Source organism: Aegilops tauschii, chromosome 7, assembly GCF_002575655.3.
Source record: "Aegilops tauschii subsp. strangulata cultivar AL8/78 chromosome 7, Aet v6.0, whole genome shotgun sequence".
In the NCBI taxonomy this organism is placed as follows: Eukaryota; Viridiplantae; Streptophyta; class Magnoliopsida; order Poales; family Poaceae; genus Aegilops; species Aegilops tauschii.
In genome coordinates, this window is record NC_053041.3 from 579,253,408 (window position 1) to 579,260,030 (window position 6,623).

The window sequence follows — 6,623 nt, forward strand, 5'->3', positions numbered from 1 at the left end:
TCAGGATGTTCTTGACCGCTGTCCAGTGATCCACTCCTGGATTACTTTGGTACCTCCCTGCTAAACTAATAGCAAGGCACACATCAGGTTTGGTACACAACATTGCATACATGATAGAGCCTATGGCTGAAGCATAGGGAACACTTTTAATTTTCTCTCTTTGTTCTGCAGTGGTCGGGCATTGAGTCTGACTCAACTTCACACCTTGTAACACAGGCAAGAACCCTTTCTTTGCTTGATCCATTTTGAACCTTTTCAAAACTTTATCAAGGTTTGTGCTTTGTGAAAGTCTAGTCAAGCGTCTTGATCTATCTCTATAGATCTTGATACCCAATATATAAGCAGCTTCACCGAGGTCTTTCATTGAAAAACTCTTATTCAAGTATCCTTTTATGCTATCCAAAAATTCTATATCATTTCCAATCAATAATATGTCATCCACATATAATGTTAGAAATGCTACAGAGCTCCCACTCACTTTCTTGTAAATATAGGCTTCTCCAAAAGTCTGTATAAAACCATATGCTTTGATCACACTATCAAAACGTTTATTGCAACTCCGAGATGCTTGCACCAGTCCATAGATGGATCGCTGAAGCTTGCACACTTTGTTAGCATCCTTTGGATCGATAAAACCTTCAGGTTGCATCATATACAACTCTTCTTCCATAAATCCATTCAGGAACGCAGTCTTTACATCCATTTGCCAAATTTCATAATCATAAAATTCGGCAATTGCTAACATGATTCGGACGGATTTAAGCATCGCTACGGGTGAGAAAATCTAATCGTAGTCAACTCCTTGAACTTGTTGAAAACCTTTCGCAACAAGTCGAGCTTTGTAGACAGTAACATTACCGTCATCGTCAGTCTTTTTCTTGAAGATCCATTTATTTTCGATGGCTTGCCGATCATCGGGAAAGTCAACCAAAGTCCACACTTTGTTCTCATACATGTATCCCATCTTAGATTTCATGGCCTCAAGCTATTTTGCGGAATCTGGGCTCATCATCGCTTCCTCATAGTTCGTAGGTTCGTCATGGTCTAGTAACATGTCCTCCAGAACAGGATTACCGTACCACTCTGGTGCGGATCATACTCTGGTTGACCTACGAGGTTCAGTAGTAACTTGATCTGATGTTACGTGATCATCATCATTAACTTCCTCACTAATTGGTGTAGAAGTCACAGGAACATATTTCTATGATGAACTACTCTCCAATAAGGGAGCAGGTACAGTTACCTCATCAAGTTCTACTTTCCTCCCACTCACTTCTTTCGAGAGAAACTCCTTCTCTAGAAAGGATCCATTCTTAGCAACGAATATCTTGCCTTCAGATCTGTGATAGAAGGTGTACCCAACAGTCTCCTTTGGGTATCCTATGAAGACACATTTCTCCGATTTGGGTTCGAGCTTATCAGGTTGAAGCTTTTTCACATAAGCATCTCGGCCCCAAACTTTAAGAAACGACAACTTTGGTTTCTTGCCAAACCACAGTTCATAAGGCGTCGTCTCAACAGATTTAGATGGTGCCCTATTTAACGTGAATGCAGCCGTCTCTAAAGCATAACCCCAAAACGATAGTGGTAAATCAGTAAGAGACATCATAGATCGCACCATATCTAGTAAAGTACGATTACGATGTTCGGACACACCATTACGCTGTGGTGTTCCGGGTGGCGTGAGTTGCGAAACTATTCCGCATTGCTACAAATGAAGACCAAACTCGTAACTCAAATATTCTCCTCCACGATCAGGTCATAGAAACTTTATTTTCTTGTTATGATGATTTTCCACTTCACTCTGAAATTATTTGAACTTTTCAATTGTTTCAGACTTATGTTTCATTAAGTAGATATACCCATATCTGCTCAAATCATCTGTGAAGGTGAGAAAATAACGATACCCGCCACGAGCCTCAACATTCATCGGACCACATACATCAGTATGTATGATTTCTAACAAATCGGTTGCTCGCTCCATAGTTCCGGAGAATGGCGTTTTGGTCATCTTGCTCATGAGGCATGGTTCGCAAGTACCAATTGATTCATAACCAAGTGATTCCAAAAGTCCATCAAGATGGAGTTTCTTCTTGCGCTTTACACAAATATGACCCAAACGGTAGTGCCACAAATAAGTTGCACTATCATTATCAACTCTGCATCTTTTGGTTTCAACATTATGAATATGTGTATTACTACTATCGAGATTCAACACAAATAGACCACTCTTCAAGGGTGCATGACCATAAATAATATTACTCATATAAATAGAACAACCATTATTCTTAGATTTAAATGAATAACCATCTCGCGTCAAACAAGATCCAGATATAATGTTCATGCTTAACGCTGGCACCAAATAACAATTATTCAGGTCTAAAATTAATCCCGAAGGTAGATGTAGAGGTAGCGTGCCGACGGCGATCACATCGACTTTGGAACCATTTCCCACGCGCATCGTCACCTCGTCCTTAGCCAATCTTCGCTCAATCCATAGTCCCTGTTTCGAGTTGCAAATATTAGCAACAGAACCAGTATCAAATACCCAGGTGCTACTATGAGCTTTAGTAAGGTATACATCAATAACATGTATTTCACATATACCTTTGTTCACCTTGCCATCCTTCTTATCCGCAAAATACTTGGGGCAGTTCCGCTTCCAGTGACCAGTCTGCTTGTAGTAGAAGCACTCAGTCTCAGGCTTTGGTCTAGACTTAGGTTTCTTCTCCTGAGCAGCAACTTGTTTGCTGTTCTTCTTGAAGTTCCCCTTCTTCTTCCCTTTACCCTTTTTCTTGAAACTGGTGGTCTTGTTGACCATCAACACTTGATGCTCCTTCTTGATTTCTAACCTCCGCAGCCTTTAGCATTACGAAGAGCTCGGGAATTGTCTTATCCATCCCTTGCATATTATAGGTCATCACGAAGCTCTTGTAGCTTGGTGGCAGTGATTGAAGAATTCTGTCAATGACACTATCATCCGGAAGATTAACTCCCAGTTGAATCAAGTGATTATTATACCTAGAAATTTTGAGTATATGTTCACTGACAGAACTATTCTCCTCCATTTTGCAGCTGTAGAACTTATTGGAGACTTCATATCTCTCAATCCGGGCATTTACTTGAAATATTAACTTCAAGTCCTGGAACATCTCATATGCTCCATGATATTCAAAACGTTGTTGAAGTCCCGATTCTAAGCCGTAAAGCATGGCACACTGAACTATCGAGTAGTCATCAGCTTTGCTCTGCCAGACGTTCTTAACGTCATCAGTAGCATCTGCAGCAGGCCTGGCACCCAGCGGTGCTTCCAGGACGTAATTCTTCTGTGCAGCAATGAGGATAATCCTCAAGTTACGGACCCAGTCCGTGCAATTGCTACCATCATCTTTCAACTTTGCTTTCTCAAGGAACGCGTTAAAATTCAACGGAACAACAGCACGGGCCATCTATCTACAACAACATAGACAAGCAAAATACTATCAGGTACTAAGTTCATGATAAATTTAACTTCAATTAATCATATTACTTAAGAACTCCCACTTAGATAGACATCTCTCTTATCATCTAAGTGATCACGTGATCCAAATCAACTAAACCATAACCGATCATCATGTGAAATGGAGTAGTTTTCAATGGTGAACATCACTATGTTGATCATATCTACTATATGATTCACGTTCAACCTTTCGGTCTCAGTGTTCCGAGGCCATATCTGCATATGCTAGGCTCGTCAAGTTTAACCCGAGTATTCTGCGTGTGTAAAACTGGCTTGCACCCATTGTATAAGAACGTTGAGCTTATCACACCCGATCATCACGTGGTGTCTCGGCACGACGAACTTTGGCAACGGTGCATACTCAGGGAGAACACTTGTACCTTGAAATTTTAGTGAGAGATCATCTTGTAATGCTACCGTCAATCAAAGCAGTATAAGATGCATAAAGGATAAACATCACATGCAATCAATATAAGTGATATGATATGGCCATCATCATCTTGTGCCTTTGATCTCCATCTCCAAAGCACCGTCATGATCACCATCGTCACCGCCGCGACACCTTGATCTCCATCGTAGCATCGTTGTAGGCTCACCAACTATTGCTTCTACGACTATCGCTACCGCTTAGTGATAAAGTAAAGCAATTACAGGGCGATTGCATTGCATACAATAAAGCGACAACAATATGGCTCCTGCCAGTTGCCGATAACTCTGTTACAAAACATGATCATCTCTTACAATAAAATATAGCATCATGTCTTGACCATATCACATCACAACATGCCCTGCAAAAACAAGTTAGACATCCTCTACTTTGTTGTTGCAAGTTTTACATGGCTGCTACGGGCTGAGCAAGAACCGTCCTTACCTGCGCATCAAAACCACAATGATATTTCGTCAAGTTAGTGATGTTTTAACCTTCTCAAGGACCGGGCGTAGTCACACTCGGTTCAACTAAAGTTGGAGAAACTGACACCCGCCAGCCACATGTGTGCAAAGCACGTTGGTAGAACCAGTCTCGCGTAATCGTACGCGTAATGTCGGTCCGGGCCGCTTCATGCAACAATACCGCCGAACCAAAGTATGACATGCTGGTAAGCAGTATGACTTGTATCGCCCACAACTCGTGTGTGTTCTACTCGTGCATATAACATCTACGCATAAACCTGGCTTTGATGCCACTGTTGGGGAACGTAGTAATTTCAAAAAAATCCTACGCACACGAAAGATCATGGTGATGCATAGCAACGAGAGGGGAGAGTGTCGTCTACGTACCCTCGTAGACCGTAAGCGGAAGCTTTATGACAACGCGGTTGATGTAGTCATATGTCTTCACAATCGATCGATCCTCAGTACCGAACGTACGCCACCTCCGCGTTCAGCTCGGTGACATCCCACGAACTCACGATCCAGTAGAGCTTCGGGGAAAAGCTTTGTCAGCACGAAGGCGTGGTGACGGTGTTGATGAAGTTACCGACGCAGGGCTTCGCCTAAGCACCGCTACGATATGACCGACGTGGATTATGGTGGAGGGGGCACCGCACATGGCTAAGAGAGATCATTGATCAACTTGTGTGTTCTGGGGTGCCCCCCGCTCCCGTATATAAAAGAGCAAGGGGGAGGCCGGCCGGCCCTAGTAGGGCGCTCCAGCAGGAGTCCTACTCCCACCAGGAGTATGATTCCCCTCCCTTCCCTAGTTGGACTAGGAGAGAAGGAAGGGGGAGAGAGGGATGAAGGAAAGGCGGTGCCGCCCCCCTCCTAGTCCAATTCAGATCAGAGGGGGAGGGGGCGCGCGGCCTGCCCTGGCCTCCTCTCTCTCTCTCCACTATGGCCCATTAAGGCCCATACAATTACCGGGGGGTTCCGGTACTCCGGTAAAATCCCGATTTCACCCGGAACTATTCCGATGTCCAAATATAGGCTTCCAATATATCGATTTTTACATCTCGACCATTTTGAGACTCCTTGTCATGTTTGTGATCATATCCGGGACACCGAACTACCTTCAGTATATCAAAACACAAAAACTCATAATACCGATCGTCACAGAACTTTAAGCGTGCAGACCCTACGAGTTCGAGAACTATGTAGACATGACCGAGACACGTCTCCGGTCAATAACCAATAGCGGAACCTGGATGCTCATATTGGTTCATACATATTCTACGAAGATCTTTATCGGTCAAACTGCATAACAACATACGTTGTTCCCTTTGTCATCGGTATGTTACTTGCCCGAGATTCGATCGTCGGTATCACAATACCTAGCTCAATCTCGTTACCGGCAAGTCTCTTTACTTGTTCCGTAGTGCATCATTCCGTGACTAACTCATTAGTCACATTGCTTGCAAGGCTTCAGGTGATGTGCCGAGAGGGCCCAGAGATACCTCTCCGACAATCGGAGTGACAAATCCTATTCTTGATCTATGCCAACTCAACAAACACCATCGGAGACACCTGTAGAGCACCTTTATAATCACCCAGTTACGTTGTGACGTTTAGTAGCACACAAAGTGTTCCTCCGGTATTCGGGAGTCGCATAATCTCATAGTCATAGGAACATGTATAAGTCATGGAGAAAGCAATAGCATTAGACTAAACGATCAAGTGCTAAGCTAACGAAATGGGTCAAGTCAATCACATCATTCTCCTAATGATGTGATCCCATTAATCAAATGACAACTAGTGTCTATGGCTAGGAAACTCAACCATCTTTGATCAACGAGCTAGTCAAGTAGAGGCATACTAGTGACACTATGTTTGTCTATATATTCACACATGTATTATGTTTCCGGTGAATACAATTCTAGCATGAATAATAAACAATTATCATGATTTGAGGAAATAAATAATAACTTTATTATTGCCTCTAGGGCATATTTCCTTCAGAAACCACCTCAAAGCTGTTCTTTCCGTTCGATCTATTCAAGAGTTCGTACTGAAATAACACGAAGCTATTCTTTCCGTTCGATCTATCCTAGAGTTTGTACTAAAATAACTCCAAAGCAAATTATATTCATAGTCACCGTAAAAAAAAAGACACATCCATGACATTTTGGGCCGAACGAATTTTTTTTCTGTCATACATATGACACTTCTATGATGGTAATTCTGACAAAAC